The following is a 25,951-nucleotide window of genomic DNA, read 5'->3' as shown; positions in this document are numbered from 1 at the left end:
TAGCAAGGTGTCAGTTGCAATCTTAAAAATGCTGCAGCCAATTTACAAGGTCCCACAAACAGTAATGAGATAAATGGCCAGATAAATCTCTTTTAATGATACTGGTCGAGAGATAAATATTAACCTGAACTCTGGGGAGAAAGCCGTTTTTATTTGTTAAGGAATACCACCAGGAATTACTTCATCTGCAGCTGAGAGGCCAGGTGGGACTACATCTAATTGTCTAACCTGCTGTCCCTTACTACTGCACTGGAGTGTATCAGCCTTGATTTTGTGTACAGAACTCCAGAGTCCCTTTTAACTCAAGACTCTAGAGTGTTAACACCCGAACTGAGCAGTGGAATCAGATTTTTTGGCAAGTTCTGGAGTACAAGTCGTCAGTACTAGAATGTTGTCAAGGCCTACAGGCTTTGCAGTATCCAGTGCCTTTGCATGCAGTAAATTCAAATTGGCTAAAGACTAGCATCTGTGATGGTGAGGTCCACTGGGGGAGTGATTTTGTTTTAGTGGTTAGCTCTGTTGCCTGACAGTACCAGGGACCTGGGTTTAGTTCCACCCTTGGGTGGCTGTGTGGAATTTGCGTGTTCTGTGTGGGTTTCCTCTGGGTGCTCCAGTTTCCTCCAGTTTCCTCTCACAGTCGAAAGCTGGATTTGGCATGGGAAATGCAGGGTTATGGGGTATGGTACGATAGGGGAAGTGAGGTGCGCTTCAGAGGGTTAGATTCAATGGGCCAAATGGCTTGATTGCACACTGTAGAGATTCTATGCTTCTAAGGCCATAAGACATAGGAGCAGAAATAGGCCTTTCCGCTCATTTAGCCTGCGCTACCATTCAATGAGATCACGGCTGATCTGACAATCTTCAACTTCACTTCCCTGATAGTTCCCATAACCCTTGAATCAATTGTTGATTAAAATTTTGTTTATCTCAGCCTTGAATACACTTGATGGACTAACCTCAACACCCCTCTGCAGTGAAGATTTCCACAGATTTTCTGTCCTTTGAGAGAATAAATTTCCCTCCTGTCTTGTCCTTACACTCATTACTTCTGGCAGGAGGGACATAGACAAGGTAGATAGGGAGAAACATTTCCCCTTAGTAGAGGAGTCAGTAACTAAGGGGCACAGTTTTAAAGTAAAGACTGTCTATAAAAACATAGAGAGTGGAACCCTCAAAATACTAAAGGAGTATGTTGGCTACTTAGATTCGGACTATAAAATGTTGCCAGTTTTGAATCATAAAGCATCCATTTGACCATCCTTCTAATCTACATATATCTTTGTATGTTCTTCCAAAATCTTTGTTACAATTTGCCACATTTCCACTTTGGTGTCATCAACAAATTTCAGAATTGCTATCTGTACTGCCAATTTTAGATGTTTTCTGTATATTGTAAATAAGAGCGGTCCTAACCTAACGTCTCAAAAAGTAACACTTTTCCAATTTCTATCCGTGTGGTAGCGTATCCTTTAATTACACATGCTATTCTCTTTGCCACCACTCACTTCTCCAAATCTTTAACAAATCCATTGAAATCCTAGATCAAAAGGTGTGCAGGCTAGGTGGATTGGACACGCTAAATTGACCGAAGTGTACAGGGATGTGCAGATTAGGGGAATGGGTCTGAGTGGAATGCTCTGTGTGTCGGTGTGGACTTGTTGGGCCAGAGGGCCTGTTTGCACACTGTCGGAATTCTATTCTATGATGATTCAGGGCAACACATGAGGCAAATAAGAGATTTAAAATAAAGAACACTTAGCACATCAGCAAGAAGTTAATATTAAATGTTAATTATTCCCAAATGGAATAATGCCAAAATATAGAGATAATGTGCCAATATGTTGCCATTGGAGCTGCAAAGATTTGAGGGTGGCCTGATAGGAGCCTTCAAGTCAATGAATGATTGTGTAGGGTTGATTAGGAGAAGTTATTTAACGACTGAGGTGGCCATAAGGGCACAAATTTGCGATAGTTCTCAGTCAATGGGATGTCTATCTTGCTGTATGGAAGTGTGAGATGTCAATTTCACAGCTAAGTTGCCTGTCAACAGCTTACATGGCAAATGCACTGTGTGCAGCAAGCAAGCAGCCAGGTCTGAAAGTCTCAGGGGAGTAATCCTTACCAAGGTTCATGGAAAGCATACATCAGGGAGGGGGTACTGGTAGTGTAAGTCAAGGGCAGTCTCCCATACCAGCCAAACATCCAGCCAGGGTGATCTAGGTCAGGGAATTCTGTGATTCTCCTGTCGGGGAGTGGGTCACATTCAGTGGTTGCTGGCCAGTGCAGGGATTGGGTGTGGTGCGGTTGGAGAAATGTACAGCCATCAATCAGGGGCCTGGGCATTTCTCACCCAGGCTGTCTGGATATGTCACTTATGGGGGGTTTTAGCTATGGCCAGTACAGTAAGCCTGTCTACAGTAATGAAGAGTAAAGGAGATGAGGGTACAAGGGTGGCACTGCCTCAGCAAGGACACTCGGCAACTTATCCTTCATGACTGGACACTGCAGATTTGGGGAAAGGGTAAATGATGATTGTGAAGGGGGCAGGGAGGAACAGTCCTGGCAAGGGTGGAATACAGTCAGGAATGAATGGGAATCAGAGAAGGGGAGGGCTTGTCCATAACGAGTGATTCCCAGGCTTCAAGAGAGGAAGGTGTATCACCCTGCTTGGCATGGTCACCTAATACGCTAAGGTCTAGGGGTAAAAGTGGGTAGGTGTAGGCTCATGGAGACAAGTTAAGTGGGGACCAGGCATGGTGCAAAGCCTGTGGGGTTAATGGGAATGGAAAGGTTGTTTTGGTGATTTGGGTCTCATTGTCATGTACAGGTGGAGGCAGGAATCCACTGACCAAGGAGCACTCACTGTCACCTTCCATTGTGTTGGAAATCAAAAGTACACAAAGGGGAGGAAAATGGTCATGGTCGCATTCACAGTGGGTGGAGTAAGGGTCTCAAACTGGGAGGGAGGGCCCTGCAGGACCCATTAATGAGGGAGCCTTTAAAGGCATACACAGATCCCTGCACTGTACAGGACACAGGCCTGTGTGGTCCCAAATGCCTGGCCATCCTAATGCATTGCCTACTGTTTGCTGTGCACCTCCCTGTCCTAGACATTGCCAACCACCTCATTCACACTAACACACTTGGACACGGAGGCCAGGGAAAGAATAAAGATGGCGTTAGAACAAGGGCTGATGGTATCAGCAGCATCCGTTGCGCTGTACACGCCGTGTTCCTCTTTCATCGACATGCTGCAGCAAGGCATCAACACTCGCATTGATCCATGTTACAGCCATACTGGACATGAGGTTTTATCTCAACCTGCAACAGTTATGTTTGGGGCTTCACAGAAAGAGACAAACAACCACATTTCAGGTGAAAACAGTGCCTCTCATTGAACAAAAGTGCAAAATAAAGTACAGTGCATTGTCACCCATGCCACCAAGTACCCTCAATAAGCTTTCTTCTTTCTCTCCCTCTCACTGTATCTCAATGCAGTCCCTGGTTCCACAGCTGGCCTGGAGGGGCCCTGCTTGGCAGTGGAGCCTATTGGCTTTGAAGGTTTGATTGGGTGACTCCTGGGCCATTTATGTTTGGACAGTCCAGGCATGACTAGCATCTTCTTGATGGAAATTGCCTGTCCTCAGTCTGAATTTCCAAGGGTTGGAGGGTTCAGGCAGATTGAAGGCCGAGGACCCAGCCTCCTCTGGACTGCCCTGAGTGGAGACTTCTGAGGGAGCTGTGTATGACTTCTCCTCCAGCTGGGTGCCTCGTGGCACTGCCCTGTCTCCTTGTGAGGACAGGGCACACACAGTTTGTACCAGGTTTCTTGAGTCACATGACTTGCTGCACTGCTGCTGCTTCTGGGTATTGAGGGCCATTCCCTCCCACATTCCTGCTTACAGCTCCTGTGCATGTGGATGGAGTCCCTGATTCCTGACACCACAGAGTCCTCTCCTGCCTGTGTCTGAGCAGGTGCCTGGTCTTTGCCAGTCCTCAGAGTACCAGCAGCCTGGGGCATGTCTTTGTTGGCCAGCTTTGGATTGTGCTCCTAAAAATTCTAAGTCTAACATTCCTCCAAGGTACCAGTGTCTGAGCTGGTTGTGGGTGCAGGAGGCAGCATCGCCAATGCTTCCTCTGATGCCTCAGTATTCCCATCCTCAGAGGTCCATAAGGTGGTTTCTGGGGGAGCTAGCCTTTTCTCTGTACTGGTGGAGGAGATGCTGGTAATATCTGCAAGGGACAAGAAAGAGAAAGTGTCATATGCAGTGGTTCAAAGTGTGTGCAATAAATGAGACTGACAGTGGGGTTACTGTGATAGCTGTAGTGGAATGAAAAGTGATATTTACTTGGCTGGTGTGACATGAATTCTCTCCTTGTAGGAGATGAGGAACCTAATGAAAACCCATACAATCTCTCTTTTTCTCCCTCCATCTCTCTCTCTCTTTCTCTGCCCTGCATCGGCTGTTTCCTTCTGTAATGAGAGAAAATGAGAAATTGAGTGAAATGAAAATGAGTGGCTCAGCTGTTACTCCTGGTGAAGGACAAATGGTGATATAGCGGCAATATCACTGGGCTCACACTCCTGAATCCCGACCAATGCTCTTGGTTGAATCCCATCAGGGCAGATGTGAAAGTTGAACAAAATCTAGAAGAAAGAGCTGGTGTGCCACTGCTGATTGTTGGATAAAACCATCTTGGTTTTCTGATGTCCTTTAGGCATCTTTGTTTGGCCTACATATGACTCCAGACCCACAGCAATGTGTCTGACTCTTAAATTTTTGAATAGATAGTAGACTTAGACATTGAGGAGGGTGAGTGTATGATTTTGGTTTTAGTGAAGAGATGAGAATTACATTTGCAATATAGAGGTCCAGGAGCCAATATTGGTAAGAAAAAAATATTGACTAATCTAAATCATTGCATTAGTCAAACACTTCAGTGTGTAAACAATTGTCCAAAAAAACCTTCTACAGGTTTCACGCTATAGAAATTGAAGGCTTGAAAAGGAGGAACATTAATCCGATATATAGTATGTTTTAGATTAGATTAGATTCCCTACAGTGTGGACACAGGCCCTTCGGCCCAACAAGTCCACAGCGCTCCTTGCAGAATCCCACCCAGACCCATCCCCCTATAACCACACACCCCTGAACACTACGGGCAATTTAACACAGCCAATCCACCTAGCCTGCACATCTTTGGACTGTGGGAGGAAACCAGAGCACCCGGAGAAAACCCACGCAGACACGGGGAGAATGTGCAAACTCCGCACAGACAATTACCTGAGGCTGGAATCGAACCCGGGTCCCTGGCGCTGTGAGGCTGCCGTGCTAACCACTGAGCCAGCGTGCAAAATTGAATTATTTTACTAATTTGACATACAAACATTAGTCAGTGGTGCCAATGTGGATATAGGCTCTCTGGAGGCTACTCAAAATAGTTCAGCTGATTCATAGAGCAATTGTGCAGACTCTTTCCCCCTTTCCTTAGGACACCAACTTCAAATTTGAGCCCATGAAAGTAGTTCGCTCACTTACTTGAGGAGGAAATAACTAGTTCACATTTCATCACATTCCTTAGAAGCAGAGCGCTTCCTGTCTCATGAATTACTTTGAAATGCTCACAGTTTTATTGCGTAGGCAAGCGTAAAATTTACTTTGTGTGACAGCACGAAGAATTAGAAACAAATGGTGCCTTGTGCTGTGGCAAGGTGCCTTCTCAAACAGATTCCAAGAATCACTGGTCAAAAGCCAAAAGGCAAAAATGTACTTCACCCGGGGTTATAGCAGGAATAAGCAGTTTTATGTAATCTGCAGTCAACAGGCAGAGTACTAATACTTAATTTGCACATTATAGTCCTGCAGAGACTATTGTGAGGAAATCTCTTTTTGAGTGTGGAAGAGTGAATGAAATTCTGAATTGCTAAATTGTCCAAAATCCACATGGATTAGGGAGTAAACATTGTAATTTTGCAGATCCTTGGGTATTCAGTACTGTGCTGCTTGCTTTTAGCATGCATTCTTAGTGCTCCACAAAGAACCATAGACCTATAGATGACCAATCAGCCAATGCATCTGTGTTAACATCGGCAAGCTAAACTCAAACACCCCCTACTCTCCAAAAGTCCTGAAGTTACCTCTGTTTGAACTATGTACATGCTTCCTGTAAAATACACAATAGTCTCTGCCTTTGGGAAAGTATTCATGTATGTCAAAGACATTTATAAATCTACAAAAATTTACGGCAAAAAAACCTCTCCATTCTATCATTATTTGTCAAGGTTTCTAACATATGTTTCTACAAATTGTAAAAGTCCAATTCTAAAAATGTGGGTCACTTTCAACTAATTGTCTCTGAAATTCTTCAGTTGAGATGTTTTAACTTATAGAAGAATATTTGTTTATTGTTGCTGAATTTAATCTTTGCTGTGGAAAGGGATGTTGTTGGTTATGTTTTAAGTACTGTAACCTGTTTGCTGTTCAGTGTTGTGGACTTCAACATTTTCTTCAGAGCCCGAGAGGCGTTTCATCATGTATATCACTTCAGCACCGAACATACTTTCCACTTGGTTTCACCATCATCATTTGATTTTGGATAGTCTCAGATTCTATGTTTGATGTGTGTTTACCTTTGACTGTGTTTTTCGTAGCTACAGCCCATTAGAAAATCAGGGTGTGTTTCTATTCTTTTCTTTCTTTCCAGCATTCATGAGATGACTTCAGTAGATGACCTAATTTGGATTTATATTTTGTGTTGCCACAGCAACAGCTTTAGCTATGCATATGACGCAGATTTTCTTGGCTCCAGCTGCCCAACCATATTGAAAGAGTTGGGGAGAAAGAGCACAATGTAAAATTCAGGCCAATTGCAAACTGACAGACAATTTAATGTTGAAATGTGGCCCTCAGTTCAGTGACAATGCATTACTTTGAACAACTTCTGATGGTTTGAAGCAATGGATGAGAAATTTGAATGTTGACAGTATCCTTGAAATCATGGTTTTTGGATCCAACTCTTTCCAATTATATTGACAGTGCAGCATATTATATCATCAAAGACATGAGTAAGGACACCACCAATCTAATTTCTTCAGTACTTTCTTGTCATTTATGTAAGAGTTTCTGATCGAAGTATTGATATAGTTTGTTAGCAAAATGTACCAGAAATGTTGGTATGTAAGTTGATCATTGAAACCTTGAAAAATCCTTCCAGAAACAGGGGTCAATATATTTAATTGGACAGGATGGGTTTGCGTGGTTGGCTGCCACCTTTGCTATTTGTCACTTGGGTTTTCTCTTTATGGCCATGTCTTCCACTCTGGCGCATATTCAGAACATAGCCCTATACCACCAGTTTGGTAACATGCATCAGTTATAACCGCAAAGTGTGGAGTTAAAGACTGGGGCTGACTACTAATGCAGTTATAGTGTACCTTAGCTAGAATGGATTGGTATGATTATTGTTGACTTAAACACCGGATGTAAGCAAACATTTTTAGGGCCAGAGCAGTGGGATTGTTCTATTGCTGAATCACTTTATACACTTCAATCTGCAATCTAGATACAGATATTATTAAACAAGAAATGGTACGGTCATTTAAAAAACACAATGTTCATTGACAACATCCCTAAACAGGTAAACCCTATTTCAATTTGGTTTGGAATTACACATGATTTATAACATCCCAAAAACAATTTGATTGAACTTAGGGGAACTATGCAGCATAGTGGATTAGAATGCTGCCTTTTCACATGTGGGATTTGGTTTTAAATGTAGCCAAGACAAATAAAGTCTGTTCTATTTCTAATGGTTGTTAAGAGTCCTAAGTAAAATGAATTTGGGCAGCTTGAAACGCAGATCCCCATGGATACAAGTCTACATTATAAAACTATCCACGATTCAACACTAATTGGTGCAAGAGACACGATGAAAGTAAATGGTATGGGAAATGAAAATGCAACGTTGAAATATTAAGAAGTGTTCTTCTGGGGTGCTTTACAGCCTCTGCATCTGAACTGCAACAAAACTAAGCAGTTAACATTGTCTCTGCTATTGAGTGCAGAGCGGGGAAATGTTTTACTCTTCAGCATTACCATCGTCTTCTTGATACGACACTCCACCTGCCCACCAAAAATAGATCAAACCCTCAATCCTGAAGCAGTTGTACTAAATCAGACCCTTAACCCTCCCAAGGCTGCATGATCATTTATAACAGAGCTATCTTTCGGCTGTTGTTAAAAAAAAATCAGGACGCAGAAAGCAGGTCTTATGATGGATGGCTATTTTGGGGATTTCAAATGATCTTCAAGAACATTACATTCACTATTAACAAGAGACCTAACGAGCAAGCAGTTGGAAGAATATCATGCCAGCCCGCAGAACAAGAGGTGATTTATTACAGCATAAGTTTCTGGGCTGCATTATAATGGGTTTACTAAAAGAAGCACTCATTTGTTTGGACTTCCAGTATATCTAGTTCAGTTCATTTTTCTAGCTTTGCCTCCGTTTTACATCTTCCATTTGAAAACTGCTTGCCAACAATCGTTCCCTTCAAATCCTCAGAGGGTCTGGATGGTAGACCACTTCGATAACTACTACGATATTGCTTGATAATCAATTAGAAATAGGAGGGATTGAATTTTGTTGGGAGGGTTCTATTTTGAACGCCTGGAATTTATGAATCCCAGACTCTGACCCCTCCTATTGTGTCCTGTTGGCTTATGCAATGGAAAGTGATTAAAACGATCAGCAATCGTCCTGTGTACAGTGGCTTGGAAACTTTCAAGAGCTTAAATGATACTTAGAATCCCAAAGTGTTTGCATGAAATTGCCTGATACTGCAAATTTATTCTAACATAAAATAGCAGACAGCGGAAATTCACATTAAAAAAAAACACTTTCAATATCAATTTTATATCACCTGATTTCAACTCCAAGATCCTTTACTTTATATTTAGTACTTCTCATTTCTGTGGGTTCAAATTTTGTCCTTTGAGAGATTAGTAAGAAATATTACCAGTGTTAGACAATCATAAAGTCAAAATGAATTGTGATTAATTATTCTTAAATTCCATGTTTAAGATTGAAACACTAACCTCGACACAGGTGTTCCAGATGGACTAACTTCAGTTACCATCTGCAATATAAATCTGTGCACTGTTTTGGTTTAGATCATAACCGAACAAATGGGATTAGTATTGGGTGAAAAAAAAGGAATTATTTGGAACAGGAGGTTGCCACATTAAAACTAATGGACTAAAATTTCAATGGCATAAACTGAGCACAGAGGTTGGTAGCCTGACATGCGCTGCCATGCTATTAGTAGCTAGAATTGCTAACTTAGAAAATGTATCCTCTTGTACTTCCACATCCAACATTTGAAACAAGGCCCCAAAGCACCAGGGTGGACTTTTCTGCTCCCCAATCCAGCCAGACTGTCCTGGTTTCTCAGAGTGCCATCCGTGCCAAGCTATGGGTCAGGTTCCTGTGGTGGGCTTATCTCTGTCAGGCATGCAAAATTTGTTTTGCACAGGCTGCATTTAGGTAGTAGAAGGATGTCATTTTTAATTCCTTGTCAGCATTTGAACTCTGATCCTGGAGTGGACATAGAAAATATTAAGTCATCATGCCACTCAGTCCCTGAAGATATTGTTGTACAAGGCACGGCCAATGTATTGATGTACATTGCTCTTTATCAGGAGCAAAGGACTTCAGAGCAGGAGCAGGCCATTCAGCTCTGTGGTGCTAACCCTGTGTTTGACAAGATCATAGCTAATCTGGCTGTAATCTCAACTCCATTTTTCTGTCTACACCCCACCACGCACACCCCCAAATCACACTTCTTCCCATCCTGGGATAACGTTTAACCCAATTGTCTGTCAAATATCTACCTCTGCCTTGAACCAGTATTAACTGCTTTCTTGAGGAACAGACTAACAACCTTCTGATAGTAATGAACTCTTCACATTTCTGATTTAAAAGGAAACCTCTTATTTTTAAAATGTCTCTTCTAGTTCTAGTCTACGTATATGTCCAGGCATATGAAGAGAAAAAGGTTAATGACGACTAATGTAGGTCTCTTACAGTCAGGAACAGGGTAAGTTATAATGACGAACAAAGAGATGGCAGACTAATTGAATATATATTTTTATTCTGGAAAGGAGGGCATAAATAACATCCCAAAAAATTTGGGGAACATGTGTTCTATCTAGAGAGACTAACTGAAAGAAATTAGTATTACTGGGGAAATGGTGCTGGGATAAAAGATGGGAATAAAGGTTGACAAATCCCTTAGATGCACTCAAGGAAGTGGGCCCAGAAATAATGGATGCATTAGATGTATCTTTCAAGGTTCTACAGATTCTGGAACTATCCCTATGGTTTGGAGAATAGCAGATGTAACCCCACTGTTTAAAAAATGAGGGGGAGAGCAGGCAATTATAGACCAGCCAGCCTGCTATCAGTAGTAGTAAAAATGTTAGACTCCATTACAAAAGACTTTATAGCAGAGTACTTGGAAAACAGTGATAAGATTGGACAGTGTCAGCATGGATTTCTGAAATGTTTGACAAATCTATTGGAATTTTTTGAGGACGTAACTAGGAGAGTTGTTAAGCATGGAACCAGTGGATTTGTTTATGTGGGCTTTCAGAACGCATTCAATAAAGTCTCTTGCTGGAAGACAGGAAAAGAAGAGTAGGAATAATTGGGGTATTTCCAAGTGGCAGCAGTGACAATGTGAGGTACCAGAGGGATCAGTGTTTGGACACCAGCTATTCACTCAGCAGCTATTTACAATATATATGAATGATTCAGATGAGGGAACTAAATGTAATATCTTCAAGTTTGCAAAGCTGGATGGGAGGGCGAACTGCAAGGAGGATACAGAGATGTTGCAATGTGATTTTGACAAGTTGTGATTGGGCAAATGCATGGCAGATGAGGTGTAACATGGATGAATGTGAGGTTATCCACTTTGTACGCAGTCTTGGTCTCCTTATTTGAGGATAGACGTTCTGGTTATGGAGGGAGTGCAACAAAGGTTTACCAGCCTGATTCTTGAGATGGTAGGACTGACGCATGAAGAGAAACTTGATCAGTTAGGCCTCTAGTCTCTGCAGTTTAGAGGAACATTGTGGGGTTCTCATAACCAAGACAATTCTAACTGGACTAAACAGGGTAAACACAGGAATGATGTTCCCAATCGTTCAGAATCAAAGGTTACTTTCTAAGGTTACTGGAGTAGGCCATCTCTGGCTGAGATGAGGAGAAATCTCTTCACCTCGGTAGTAATGTGCCCATGGAATTCTCTGATATAAAAGAAAGTGTTTGAGGCCAAAACATTGGATCTATAGTTCTTAGAATGAGAGGGATCAAAGGTTATGGGGAGAAAGTGGGAACAGGTTCCAGAGTTGGATGAACAGCCAGAATCATATTGAATGCTGGAGCAGGTTTAAAGGGACAGAGGCCTACACCTGTTTCTATGCTTCCAAGTTTCTCTCCCACAGAGGAAACATTCACATCTCTCAAATTCACTCTGGACTTTGAATGTTTTAATAAAACCACCTCACATGCTTCTCAACCCCAGTGGGTATAGGGCCAATCTGTTCAAACTTTCTTGCAAGATAATGCCTTCAGCCAGCTTCATAGAACTTCAAAGAGCTGAATACTTTCATTTGGAACCAGGGCAGCCTGTTTCATTCTTTATTTTACAACGTCCATCAGTAAACATGTGATTTCTAAATCAGAGTTGCTTAATCTGCAAAGGATCAATACATAGAATGATAGGTAAAGCAAATAGGTGCTATGCTCTTCAACTAGGGAATCTTTGTGGTCCTAGTGATCTGCCCGAATGGGATGAGTCTTCATAAGTAATGCTCAAGTCACCACATCTAGCCAAGATGCTACATGTTGAAATGAAAAATGAATATTGTCTCCACTCACCTTTAATTACATTTTTCATTATACAGCTGACAAGGGTTTCTGTTGCAGCTGGCCTTTGATGAAACAGTCAAGTCAATAGTTCATAATGCTCTATTCATCCAGCTGAAGGGCCGGGGAATTGTGTGTTGATGTACAAATAATAGATTGTGAGCTCACAAGTCACAGCTGTGAAATCCGTTTAGGGGAAAAATAGTTTGTATTACAAGCCTGTATAGGCCTCATTACCCTTAGAATACTTTTGAAATTTGATGCCATCCTGAAATTGAGCCTGAATGGGTGAAATCGTCTCATTGTACGCAACTCACACATTTAAATTTAAATTGAGTGCGCGGAGACATAAAGCCAGATTTTCACTTTCAATATAAGTGGAAGTCAGGTCATGAAATGCTGAACTTTGTTTCCTCCTGCTGGAAGAACAATTTCTCAATGCCATCCAGACCCCATTCCCATTTTCTTGTGTCTCTTCACATGTCAGCAAGGCTGAGGGTACACACACACACACCTTCCAAGTTCAGGGTCCCCATTGTGAAGATGTAATTTGAATTGCTTCTGCCCTTGTGGCCTTTGAAAAATGCACCTCCTCTGAAAGCTCGTGATCACTGTGGGGGATAGTTCATTGATAAATCTGAAATACTCTGCCAGGTCAGTGGTTACATATTTTGACAACTTCAGAGGTCATTGCGAGATGCGGTAAGAGAATCTAGATGTGTTTTTTAAATGCAATAATTCATCAAGGGTCTTAGTCCTACAATGGCATGTAGACAATTACATTAACCACAGTTATAAGGTATTGGCAGGAGTTACAATACTTCTCCGATATAGAAAGTATCATCATTAAAACTGCAGAAAATATGTTGGAAAACATCCCTACATTGTCATTTTTAGACTGAGATATAAATGTCCAGCTTACTTTTGTTTTGAAAGTGACTTGTCCTGCTCCACTCCGTTGATTGACAGGCTACCCATTTTGAGGTGAAAATGAGATACCGACTTAATTTGTCAGTTGCGAGATCTGAAGCTGTAGCAGTTTGTTTTCATTATTATAAATGCTTGGCTGAGTTCCAAATGGTGTTGACTGTTTTTTGAGGTTGAGATAACATAATCAGCCTTTAGCATCATTGCTATTACATAGTTGCTGCTTTACACAACTTAATTGAACATTTTTCATCGGAGCCTGCTTTGTTTTGCACTATCAATGGAAAAAGTTTAAATGAGAGTCTTAATGGATTGTTGAGTATTTTTGTCTCTATACGTACTCACTGCTATGGCATGTCTTCTCAGGAGTCTATGTAGTGGATACTGTGTGTTTCATTACAGAGAATACGTAGAAAACATTGCGAGTGTTGGTTTAGGGAATATGAACGGGTATGGAGGGAACAAGGAGTAATTACTTAGGTGAAGTATAAGAGCCATAAGAAAGCTGTTGGGATGTGGATAGCTATCCCCAAGAAATGAACCAGGCCTCCAAACTGGCCCATAATGCTGCAACCATATTCTACTCTCACTACATTGTGGAATACAAATTATACATTGCTGTCCTGTGAGAAAAGAAAAATCACAAGTTAAATCAGATAAGAATCAAGTGTTTAACCAGTCCATGCCAACCATAACCCCAAACTAGACTAGCCCCACCTGCCTGCACTCCGCCCATATCCCGGCAAACATTTCTTATTCACATATTTATCTAGGGATAATTGGAACTGCCGATGCTGGAGAATCTGAGATAACAAGGTGTAGAGCTGGATGAACACAGCAGGCCAAGCAGCATCAGAAGAGTAGGAAAGCTGACATTTTGGGTCTAGACTCCCCCTCCCAATCCTTCGATGACATGTCCATCCTGGGCCTCCTGCAGTGCCACAACGATGCCACCCGAAGGTTGCAAAAACAGCATCTCATATTTTACTTGGGGGCCCTGCAGCCCAATGGTATCAATGTGGATTTCACAAGTTTCAAAATCTCCCCTCCACCCACTGCATCCCAAAACCAGCCCAGCCCGTCCCTGCCTCCCTAACCTGTCCTTCCTCTCACCTATTCCTTCCTCCCACCTCTAGCCCCACCACCATCTCCTACCTACTACCTCATCCTGCCCCCTTGACCTGTCCGTCCTCCCTGGACCAACTATTTCCTCCCTGCCTACACTCACCTTTACTGGCTCCATCCCCGCCTCCTTGAAAAGTCTGTCTCCTCTCCACCTATTTTCTCCTCTATCCATCTTCAATCCGCCTCCCACTCTCTCCCTATTTATTTCAGAATCCCCTTCCCCTCCCCATTCCTGAAGAAGGGTCTAGATCCGAAACATCATCCTTCCTGCTCCTCTGATGCTGCTTGGCCTGCTGTGTTCATCCACCTCTACATCTTGTTATATCATATATTTATCTAGGTTTCTTTCAAATGTTGTAACTATACCGACATCCACCATTCCCACTGGATGATCATTACACACGTGAACCATTCTCTGTGTGTAAAAGAAAAATTCCCCTTCATGTCATTTTTAAATCTTTCTCCTCTCACCTTAGAAATATATCCCCTGGTCTTGGAATGCCCCACCCTAGGAAAAGATACCTGCCATTCATGATTTTCATAAACCTCTATAATGTCACTCTCAACCTCCTACACTGTAATGAAAATCATCCCAGCCTATCCAGCTTCTCCTTATAACTCAAATACTCCATTCCCAGCGACATTGTGGTAAATCTCTTCTGAACCTTCTCCAGCTTAATAATATCTTTCCTTTAACAGGGAGACCAGAAGTAGACATAGTTCTCCAGAAGAGGTGTCACCAACATCTGGTGCATCCTCAACGTAACATTCCAACTCCTATACTCAAAGCCCTGAGCAATGATGCAAGCACGCTAAATGCCATCTAAACCTTCTAAACTATCTATATGTGATGCAAACTTCAAACAACCCCCGGGTCTCTCTATTGTCAAGACCACCCAAGGCCCTACTTTTAATTATACAAGTCCTGTCCTTGCTGTTTTCCCAAAATGTAATAACTCACATTTATCCAAATTAAACTCCTCCTGACACTCTTCAGCCCATTTAGCCGATTGGACAAGATCTCTTTCTCATCTTAGATGGCCTTCTTCGTCATCCACTACACCACCCATCCCAGTGTCATCTGCAAACTTACTAACCATACCTTCTATGCTGTCGGTTCTGTTAGAATACGAGTTCCGGCAATGTGAATCAGCCATAATGTGACTATAATGGGAACGCCGTTTCTAAAATACAAACCTGTGTTGGACATAATGCTATTCCATCAGTGCATGGATGAGTACACATCAACATCATATGATCAGTTTGCGGGTTTTGTCCTGACCATGCTCAATGTTAGTGCTGGAAGAGTCTCCGCGCTGCCATCACATGATCAACACGAACAACAGAGCAACTTCAAAACCTCCTCCCCCATCAAGTCATCTTGAAACATTTTCAAGGTAAGGTGTTAAATTTACTTTATTTCATTAGTAGATATGAATTAAGCATTTATTCAAACTATGCTATCCCTTGTGTTAGGCATTTGAATGATTTTTGATCGATTTCAAGTGATATTTTTTGGTAATCCGCCCCTAACTCCTCTTTGCCCATAGGGTCCATAATTTCTACAGTGCGATTTCTCTATAATGCGGTGTTACACAGGAATACAACCATTGTGTTACAGCAGAACTAACTGTACTCTCATCTAAATTACTTATAAAAATGGCCAACAAAAATGAACTCAGCACCAATCCCTGTGGAGCACCACTGGTCACAGGCCTCCAGTCTGAAAAACAACATTCCACCATCATTCTCTGAGTCTTGCCATTAAGCCAATTTTGTATCCAACTGGCAAGCTCACTCTGAATCCAATGTAATCTAACTTTACTAATTGCTAATTAATTTTCATCTGAGTGCTAAATGGCCTACCCCATTACCTGGGACTATGCTATCTTGTTTTGGACTTGCCAGTCATCAGGAACATCCTTCTTGTGATACCCATTCTAGTCCTATTAAAATTTTATAGGTTTCTATGAGATCCCCACTCATTCTTTTTAACTACAGTGAGTACAGTCTTGACCGATCCAGTCAGTCCTGCCACCCCAAGAAGCGGTCTGTTTAAGCCTAGTTCCACGACCTTCTTTAGGTAAAGAGACAAAAAACTGCACCCAATACCCCAGGTATGGTTTCACCAACACCCTGTACAACAGCAGCAAGACAGCCCCGCTCTTGAGCATGAAGCTTCTTGCTATGAAGGCCAACATACTGCGTACATCCTTCACCATCTGCTATACCTGCTTGCTTACTTTGACTGGTGGACAAGGGCACCCAGGTCTTGTTGTACCTCCCCCTTTGCTAATCTATTGCTATTCAGATAATAATCCGCCTTCCTGTTTTTGCTCCCAAAGTGGATACTCTCACTTTTATCCACATTACACTTCATCTGCCATGCACTTGATAACTCACACAACTTGTCTGAATCACATTTAAGCACGTCACAGCACCGTTCCCCCGCCCATCCAGGTTTTAAACTTGGAAATATTACATTTAGTTCCCTCATATAAATCATTAATTAATATTGTAACTAACTGTGGTCCAAACATTGATCCCCAGGGTACACTATTGGTTGCTGTTGCAACTTTGAAAAAGATCCATTTATTACTACTGTTTGTTACCTGTCTGCCAACTAGTTCTCTATCGATGTCAGCATACCATACCAATCCCTTGCATGTTAATTTTACTTGCAAATTTCTTAAGTGGAACTTTATTGAAAGCCTTCTGAAAGTCCAAGTAAACCAAATCTGCTGCTTGTTGTTCTTCTTACTTTGTTCGTATCCAATACTTCCTTCTCTATTACAGTGCAATGCACTTTGGATACTCTTGGCCTGTCCAGAAAGGCTTCTTAAAGCCAGACAGAAACTCAAGGCTAAATTTAATCCATGAGGCACAGGTCCCGGCTTAAGTGGAATGTGAGCATTTTCCTCCTGTAAATATGCAGCTGGCAGGCACTGAATTGGTTAGACACAAAAAAAAACTGCAGATGCTGGAATCCAAGGTAGCCAAACAGGAAGCTGGAAGAAACACAGCAAGCCAGGCAGTATCTGGAGGAAAGGAACAGTCAATGTTTCAGGACCTGAAGAAGGGTTATACTTGAAACATTGAGATAACAAGGTGTGGAGCTGGATGAACACAGCAGGCCAAGCAGCATCTTAGAAGGAAGAAAGCTGACGTTTCGGACCTAGATCCTTCATCAGAAATGAGGGAGGGGAAGAGGGTTGTGAAATAAATAGGGAAAGAGGGAGAGGTGGATCAAAGATGGATAGAGGAGAAGATAGGTGGGGAGGACACTCACAAGTTAAAGAGGTGGGGATGGAGCCAGTAAAGATGAGTGTAGGTGGGGAGTTAGGGAGGAGATAGGTCAGTCCAGGGAGGTCAGACAGGTCATGGGGGTGGGATGAGGCTAGTAGGTAGGAGATTGTGGTGGGGCTAGAGGTGGGAGGAGGGGATAGGTGGGAGGAAGAACAGATTAGGGAGGAGATGAGCTGGGCTGGTTTTGGGGTACAGTGGGCGGAGGGGAGATTTTGAAACTTATGAAATCCACCTTGATACCATTGGGCTGCAGGATTCCCAAGCAAAATATGAGTTGCTGTTCCTGCAACCTTCGGGTGGCATCGTTGTGACGATGCAGGAGGCCCAGGATGGGCACGTTGTCTGAGGAATGGGAGGGGCAGTTGAAATGGTTCGCGACTGGGAGGTGCAGCTGTTTCTTGCGAACTGAGCGTAAATGTTCTGCAAAGTGGTCCCCAAGCCTCCGCTTGTTTTCCCGAAGTAGAGGAGGCCACAACAGGTACAGCGGATGCAGTATACCACATCAGCAGATGTGCAAGTGAACCTTTGCTCGATGTGGAAAATCTTCTTGAGGCCAGGATGAGATGGAGATGAGATGAGAGGTCCAGGAAGGTGAGAGAGTTGTTAGAGATGGCCCAGGTGAACTTAAGATCAGGGTGGAAGGTGTATCTGATACTTAAAACATTGACTGCTTCTTTGCTCCAGATGTTGCCTGGCTGATTGAATCGGGTATTAATGTCAATGTGTCATTGATAGGCACATGGAGAGTGAGCAATCACATGATGTGTATGGGCAGGAATTGACCAAATCTGCCTCTAGATGGTTGCTCTTTCTTCCGGCTGGCTGTAATACCCCTCCCAGTTAGGGCAAACATGCTGTTGGACTTGAGCTGCAGATTTTGGAAGGAGAGCATCTGGAAACCAAACATTCAACCTTCTTTGCAAATCAAAATCCTCTACTTCTCCCCATCATTATCATTCACCACCTCCTAATTAAATATAATCTGCTGGGACCTCCCACCACCCCCCACCCCACCCTCCTTCCTGCAGTTCAGTCATCTCCCAAACCGTTCAATCATTACCATTTCCCCTGCCCTTCATGTGATGTTTCAGATGAATCAAAGAGCAGACCCAATGCTTAGTGCTGCATACTGGAAGGTTCTTCTCCAGGCTGTTTGGCAGATATTGCAAGTTGCTGTTCCCCCATGATGGAAACAGAGAGGTCCTTCTTCCTGGCCAAGGCAGCCTGGATGGAGATGGAAAAGGAGGTGAGCAGCCAGAGGGCCCATCCAAGGTGCTGGGGCTAATGTTATACATGTGCCAACAACTGGCAAGTGACAGTGTGGTGTTTCATCAACAGGACGTGTATGAGGGCATTGAACAATGTATGTGTACAAGTGGAGATGGTGGTCAGGTTGGTAAATGCATGCGCATAGAACTGCATAGCATTTGACACTAAACTGTGTCATGGCTTGTGAAAGAGAATGGGGATGATTTATGAGTGGCAAGCTACTGTGGATCTTGGGGAATTCTTGTATAGACATAGGAGGCATGCCTCACTTGTCATGAATCTCCACTTTGTCTTCCAGGGAAATTAGACCCACATTGTGACAGCATGGAAATTAAGTACAGAAGTGGTAGATCTCAAGATTCTGATTGTAGCTGAGGAGGGGATGATAGAGACCACCAAGAATAACCACTTCGTCACTGATGGTGAGGCCAAAGTAACCAGGGAGACCCACCAAATGGCTGTCGAGATATTTGCACACAGGAGACTCCCATAAAAAAGTGGATGAACTACTGGGCAATGCTGAGCTCTAACATGTTTCCTTATCATTCTCCACTGTAGTTCCTCACAATCTAGGCCATATGCTCCAGGTACCACATGCCACAAATGGCTTGACTTCTGAAGATGTTGAAACCCAAAAACCAGGGAGATGCAACGTCACCTGCCTCTCTAGCTGCCTTCTCCAGTTTGGAAATACACAGGCCGTGGAGGGACCAGGAGAAGATTGAGAAGCACATCTTGGTGAGGACTTAACAGACATGTCCCAGTAGTTCGCAGAGGAGTGGGTGCTGTGGTCAGCAGGGAATTTGAGTCAGGATGGGGTGAAGTTGGGTCCATTCGAGGCTGAGGGAGAATTTCTATCCTTTATGGAGGGGAGGGTGTGATGTCAAACTGAGGCTCATGTGGGGGAGGTGTCAGGGGTTGGAGGTGAGGGGTGAGGAGCAATTAGGGTGGGTTGAAGAAGGATCTGAAAGCTATGAGACCCCTGTGCAAAAAGGTTGTCAGGCATCCAATGCTGTCATTCATTCCCATATTGAAGCAGATTCTATTAGACTTCCATTGTACAGAATTGAGCCATTGTGCCAAGAATGCCTCTTTCTGCTTCCGAATCATTTATTTCAAAAAGCCACAATGTTCAATGTTGAAATGAAAAAAAAGACCTCATGCACACAGAAGGATATGAGTGATGCGAGGACTATGAGAGTCTTACCAACCATCTATGTGAAGAGCAGAGTGAATGAAGGTCACCAGTGAAATGAGTGCTGACAAAGCTAAGAGGAGGAGGAATTGTTACCCTTGAAGGAAAATGGTCCTGGGTCAGCGCCTCATATAATGGAGTCAACACCAAATTGGATGCAACTATTGTTATTTTCAAACACACAAGTGCCATTAATCCATTTAAGCACTATGTTACAAAGAAACAAAATGGTGTGATCCCCTTCTTGCGTTTGAACTGTTCCTTCCTGCATAGCCCTTCCACCTCCACAATTGTTAGCTATTTCCCCAATGTCTTCATACCACATTCAGCCACATGATCAACAATTCAGCAAGGCTGTCAATGACTGACAACTTTTGAATTTTACCTCATTTAACAAACAATATACATAATGTTTACTTTCCCAAATAGAAGCAAAATACTGCAGATGCTGGAAGTTTTGTGTGTGTGTGTATATGTGTGTGAGAGAGTGAGTGTGCGTGTACTTTTGTGTGAGAGAGTGTGTGTGTATGTACGGGTGTGTGTGTGAGAGTATATAGTGGGGTCACCTGCAATACAATTTGAAACCAGGATCCCGGTTGATGCTACCCTAAGGTTGCAAGAACAGCAACTCGTATTCCGCTTGGGAACCCTGCAGCCCAATGGTATCAATGTGGACTTCACAAGCTTCAAAATCTCCCCTTCCTCTACTGCATCCCAAAACCAGACCAGTTCTTCCCCTCCCCCCAACTGCATCACAAAACCAGCCCAGCTCGTCCCCTCCCCCCACTGCATCGCAAAACCAGCCCAGCCAGTCTCTGCTTCCCTAACCTGTTCTTCCTCTCAACCATCCCTTCCTCCCACCTCAAGCTGCACTTCCACTTCTTACCTACTACGTCATCCCGCTTCTTTGACCTGTCCGTCTTCCCTGGACTGACCTATACCCTCCCTACTTCCCCACCTATACTCTCCTCTCCACCTATCTTCTTTTCTCTCCATCCTTGGTCCCCCTTTCCCTCTCTCCCTATTTATTCCAGAACACTCTCCCTATCCCCCTCTGTGATGAAGGGTCTAAGCCCGAAACGTCAGCTTTTGTGCTCCTGAGATGCTGCTTGGCCTGCTGTGTTCATCCAGCTTCACACTTTGTTATCCCAGTTGAGGCTGTCCTTGTGGCTACAGAGCTTGGCTATCAGCCTCTGCTCTGAGACTCAGCATTGTTGTGTCTCCTGAAGTCCGCCTTGGAGGACATTTACCCAAATATCTGAGGCCGAATGCTCTTGACCCGCTGAAGAGTTCCACGACTAGGAGGGAACATTCCTGTCTGGTGTCCATTCATTCATTGTCATAGCGTCTGCATGGTCTTGCCAAAATACCATGCTGTGGGGCATCCTTGCCTGCAGTGTATGAGAAAGACTATACTGGTTGAGTCACAAGTGTATTTGCTGCGCACATGGTGGGTGGGTGGTGTTCCCATGTGTGATGCCAGTATCCATGTTGATAATCTGACATGTCTTGTAAAGATTGCAATGGCAGTTTTGTGTGGGTGTTGTGGACAATGTTGTCCTGAAGGCTGGGTAGTTTGCTGTGAAGAAAGATCTGTTTAAGGTTTGGTTGTTGTTTGATGGTGAGAAGTGGAGGCGTAGGGAAGATTTGGCGAGCTGCATATTGTCCTCGATAATGCATTGAAGGTTGCATAGAGCATGGCGTGGTTTCTCTGCTCCAGCGAAGTACTGGATGATGAAGGGTACCCTATCAGTTATATCCCATGTCTGACTTCTGAAGAGATCATTACAGTTTTTCGCTGTGGCATGTCGGAACTGGCGATTGATGAGTTGAGCATCGTACCCCTTTCTTATGAGAGTGTATTTCACTACATACAGGGCTAGATGACCTGGGAATCAAGAGTCGAGGGATAGAGTGGACAGGGGGAGGTGGAGGTGGGGCTGTGGTCCCAGCACCTGTCAGGCAGGTCCACATTTAAAGGGGACGTAGAAACTGTGCTGTAGGATGTTAAAAGGGAAACCAAACAAGGTAGTGGTAACTCAATGGCAGTAGCTAGATGATGAGACTCATTGCATCACTTGCCTTTCAAAGCTGTTCACTCCCTGACTCTAAATACTTAAGTTGGAACACAGACACACTTTTATGCACCCAGTCTATTTGTCATATTTCCCATCCTCCACTTCTTACTGCCATGTTTTATGCAAGCTATCTTATTCCTGTGCTACATCATTGTGTCTACCAATGCAATGTCTATCAACTACAGCCACAACTGATCAACTGCTGAGCTGTCATCTCCTTACAGCTGACAAGGTCCTGGAAATTCAATTTTCTCTGTGATAGGGTTAGGGTTAGGATTAGAAGTAGCTGAAAACCTCAGGAAATCCTCTCCAAATGGCTTCTTAACAGGCCAAATTGATTGCACGCTATTGAAAAACATGGTCTACGTGGTTTGTAATGTTTTAGAAATATCTTTGTTGTGCTTTTAGTTGTACATCAGCCCCACGTTCCTGATCATTTGGAATTTGGTGCAGAGGGGTGTTGGCAAGTCAAAGGACCTCCTACTGGTTCACTGCTGGGCCTGACTAAGTGTGAAGAGCTATGTTCCAGATGTAATTTTTTTGGTTATACTATTGTCTTTAAGCAAAACACACTTTATTCTTACTCTCAAATTCAAACCAAAGAAAGAGGAAAGAAATTGGCATAACTTAACTCTGTTGGAATACTTCACAGAATAATAAATTGTATAACTGCTAAACAGCAGCTGCCCCAGTTTGGTAATATCACATAAACACAACTACTTTCAGGGGAGTAGTCCTTACGATATCCGTGGAGTCATCCATCAGGCAGGGAGTCCCAGCACACTACATCAGCATTTCATACTAGCCCAGGGATTGGTGGCAGACAGGCATCCATCCAGCTGATGTAATTTTGGTCAGGTGGGCTGGTGCTGTGCAGTCCAGGGAATAGAGCGCGCTCAGTTCTGTGGTTCATTATAGCAAGGCTGGAGGAGGGGTAAGGGCGGCCAGGGAAATGTACAGCCATCAGGCAGGGTTCTAAGCATTCATCTGGGACTGTCTGGCTGAATGGTTCAAGGGGCCAGACCATGGTCAGTCTGTTGGGTCTGTCCACAGTAGCCATGGGCTAAGTTGTTTTTGGGGAGGGGATGCAAGTTGGCCCTGGGACTGAGACTGCAGGCTCTGGAGGAGGGTTACAATTGTACTGGGGAGTAACATATATGTAAGGGAGGGTGGACACTGTAAAATACAGCTGGAAACGAAGTCATGTGGGAGGGAGGGTTGTGCATAATCATGAACACCTTGGCTTCAAGGTATAGCACATGACCACATCTGACTTGGTTACTTCATCTACCAGGGGCTGAAGGGGCAAAGTAAGCAGGTGGAGGAGCGTGTAGATGGATTGGGTGTAGTGTGAAGCCCGTGGAATTTTTGGGAAGAGCTTCCAGGAAGGAGGCTTGGTTGTCTGGGTCCCACTGACATGTTTAGGACTGAGGCAGCAAGCGACTGGCTGAGGAACACATGCTGTCGTTTTCCATTGTGCTGGAAATCGAAAGCGTGCGATGAGAAAGAAAATACCTTTTTGGCACATTCGGAGTGAGCTGGGTGAGTAACTTGAGCCAGAGAGGGGGCTGCATTTCCCACAAGTGTTACAGCTTTTAAGGAAAATTGCACTGCTCATAGGCCCATATACTGGGCATGGACACAGCTCTGTGGGGTTCCCATTCCCTGGCCGTTCCCTCTAGGGAGCCCTTGCATTTCCCCCACAACCCCCAAATGTTGCAATTCCTTGCCACAGTGACCTCTGGACAACTCATTGACTGCTACATTCCTGACACCGTAAGCTATAGCAGAAGAAGTGTGCCATTCAGCCCATCAAGTGTGCTCTGCCATTCAAAGAGATCATAGTTGCTCAGATAGCCCTCACCTCCACTTTCCTGCCTTTTCCCATAACTCTTGATTCCCTGGCTGATTAAAAATGAGTCCATCTCAGCCTTGAATATATTTAAGAACCCAGTCTTGACAGCCCTCTGTGGTAAACTATTCCACAGATTCACTACCCTCAGAGAGAAGAAATTCCTCTTCAATGGGCAACACCCTTATTGTGAGATTTTGCCCCCTGGTCATAGACTCTCCCTCATGGGGAAACAACCTTTCTACAACCACTGTGTCAAGTGCACGAAGAATGCTTGACTATTTATTTCAACAAGGTCATCTCTTATTCTTCTAAATTCCAATGAATGCAGATCCGTGAAGACTTAACCTCTCCATAGCTGGTATCAGCCTAACAAAATTTCTCTGGGCTATTCCAATGTCAGTATAGCTTTTCTTAGGTAAAGGGCTCAAAACTGTTCATAATATTCCATTTGAGGTCTAAATAAAGCTTTGTAGAGTTTTAGCAAAATCTCCCCACTGTTACCTTCTATTCCCTTTGAAATGAAAGCCTATTTCCCATTGAACTGGATGCTAACATTTGGGAAAAAGGGCTGTAAAATAATTGGGATGCTGCACGATTAGAGGCAGGGATGTCAGCATGATACAGTGTAGTATATAAGCTTTACCCTTTGCTTCCACATGTTACAGCTGGCTCTCAGCACAGACCCCATCCATGGAACCTCAACTGTCATCATGAAGTGATGCCAGATGCTAGAACAATCTCGCTTGGACATACACAGGGAGAATAAAAACCAGATGTAAGGGTAGGCCTGGCCAACAATGACCAGATTCCCATGAATGGAGTCTTAAGGAAGGGCTGGTAGGATTCCATGAAGAGGGGATGTGGAAGCTGGTGTATGAGATGGCCTGGTTTGGCACGGATTAGATGTAGGAGTGTGTGGAGCGAGAGGGGGTGATGTGGGGAATGTGTGGGGATGGAAGGGGTGAATGTGGGGTGTGTGTGAAAATGGAGGGGGTGATGTGGGCTATGTGTGTATGGAGTTGGTGGGGGGGAATGTAGGAAGTGTATGGAGATCGAAGGGGGAAGTGGGAATTATGAGGAGATGGAGGGGGCATGTAGGGAGTGTGTAGAGATGGAGAGGGATGTGGGGAGTGTGTGGAGATGGAGGGGAGTTGCATTGGAGATGGAAGGGGGATGTGGGGAGTGTGGAGATGTGTGTTCTGGAATTAAACAAAGGAAATTACATCGGCATGAGGACAGATTTGGCCTGAATAGGTTGGGCAGGAAGGCTAAAAGGTAAGACAATGGCAGTTGCTTAAGGACCTACCCAATTCTTCACAACTAAAATATATCCCAGTGAGGAGAAAAGATGGTAAGGGGTTTAAAAAAATCCATGGCTAAACAAGGAGGTCAAGGACACTATGAAGTCAAAAACTAAGGTATACCATATTACAAAGACCAGTGGCAGGGAAAAGATTCTATCGGTATATAAAGGGGTAGAGAGCCTCTAAGGTGAATGTTGGTCCCTTAGAAGATGAAACTGGAGAGTACGGTGGAGAACACTGAAATGGCAGAGATGCTGAATCAATACTTTGCCTCAGTTTTCACGTTGGAGGACAATAGTACCATTCCTATTGGAACAGGCAAGTTAGAGGCAATTGAAATGGTAGAACTTAGAGTATTATGCACAGTTTTGGTCGCCTTATTTAAGGTGAGATGTTGTTGTATTGGAGACATTTCAGAGGAGGTTCACTAGATTGATCCCAGAGATGAGGACTTTCTCATATGAAATGAGATTGAACAGCTTAAGCCTATGCTGTCTAGAATTTAGATGAATGAGGGGCGATCAAATTGTGGTATTCAAGATGATAAAAGGTATGGATAAAATAGACCAGGAGTGGATGCTTCCTCTTGTGGGGCATTCTAGGACAAGGGGCCATAGTCTTAGGATTATTGGTAGCAAGTTTAAAACTGAATTGAGGAGAAGCGCCTTCTCCCAAAGGGTTGTGAAACTGTGGATTTTGCTACCCCAAATTGTGGAGGATCCTGGACAATGAGTAAATTTAAGGAGGAACTAGACAGATTTCTAATTGGTAATGGATTGAAGGGTTATGAGAAGGCAAGAAACTGGGGGTGGGGAGCGTATCAGCCATGATCAACAGGCAGAACAGATTTTGTTGGACGGAATGGCCTAGTTATGTCCCTATGAACCTTTGTGGGCAGTGTGTGGTCATGGAGGGGGGAATGTAGGGAGTGTGTGGAGGGGTGTGAGCATGTAACTAG

The sequence above is a fragment of the Stegostoma tigrinum genome, chromosome 13, assembly GCF_030684315.1.
Source record: "Stegostoma tigrinum isolate sSteTig4 chromosome 13, sSteTig4.hap1, whole genome shotgun sequence".
NCBI lineage: Eukaryota > Metazoa > Chordata > Chondrichthyes > Orectolobiformes > Stegostomatidae > Stegostoma > Stegostoma tigrinum.
Note: the sequence above shows the minus strand (reverse complement) of the source record.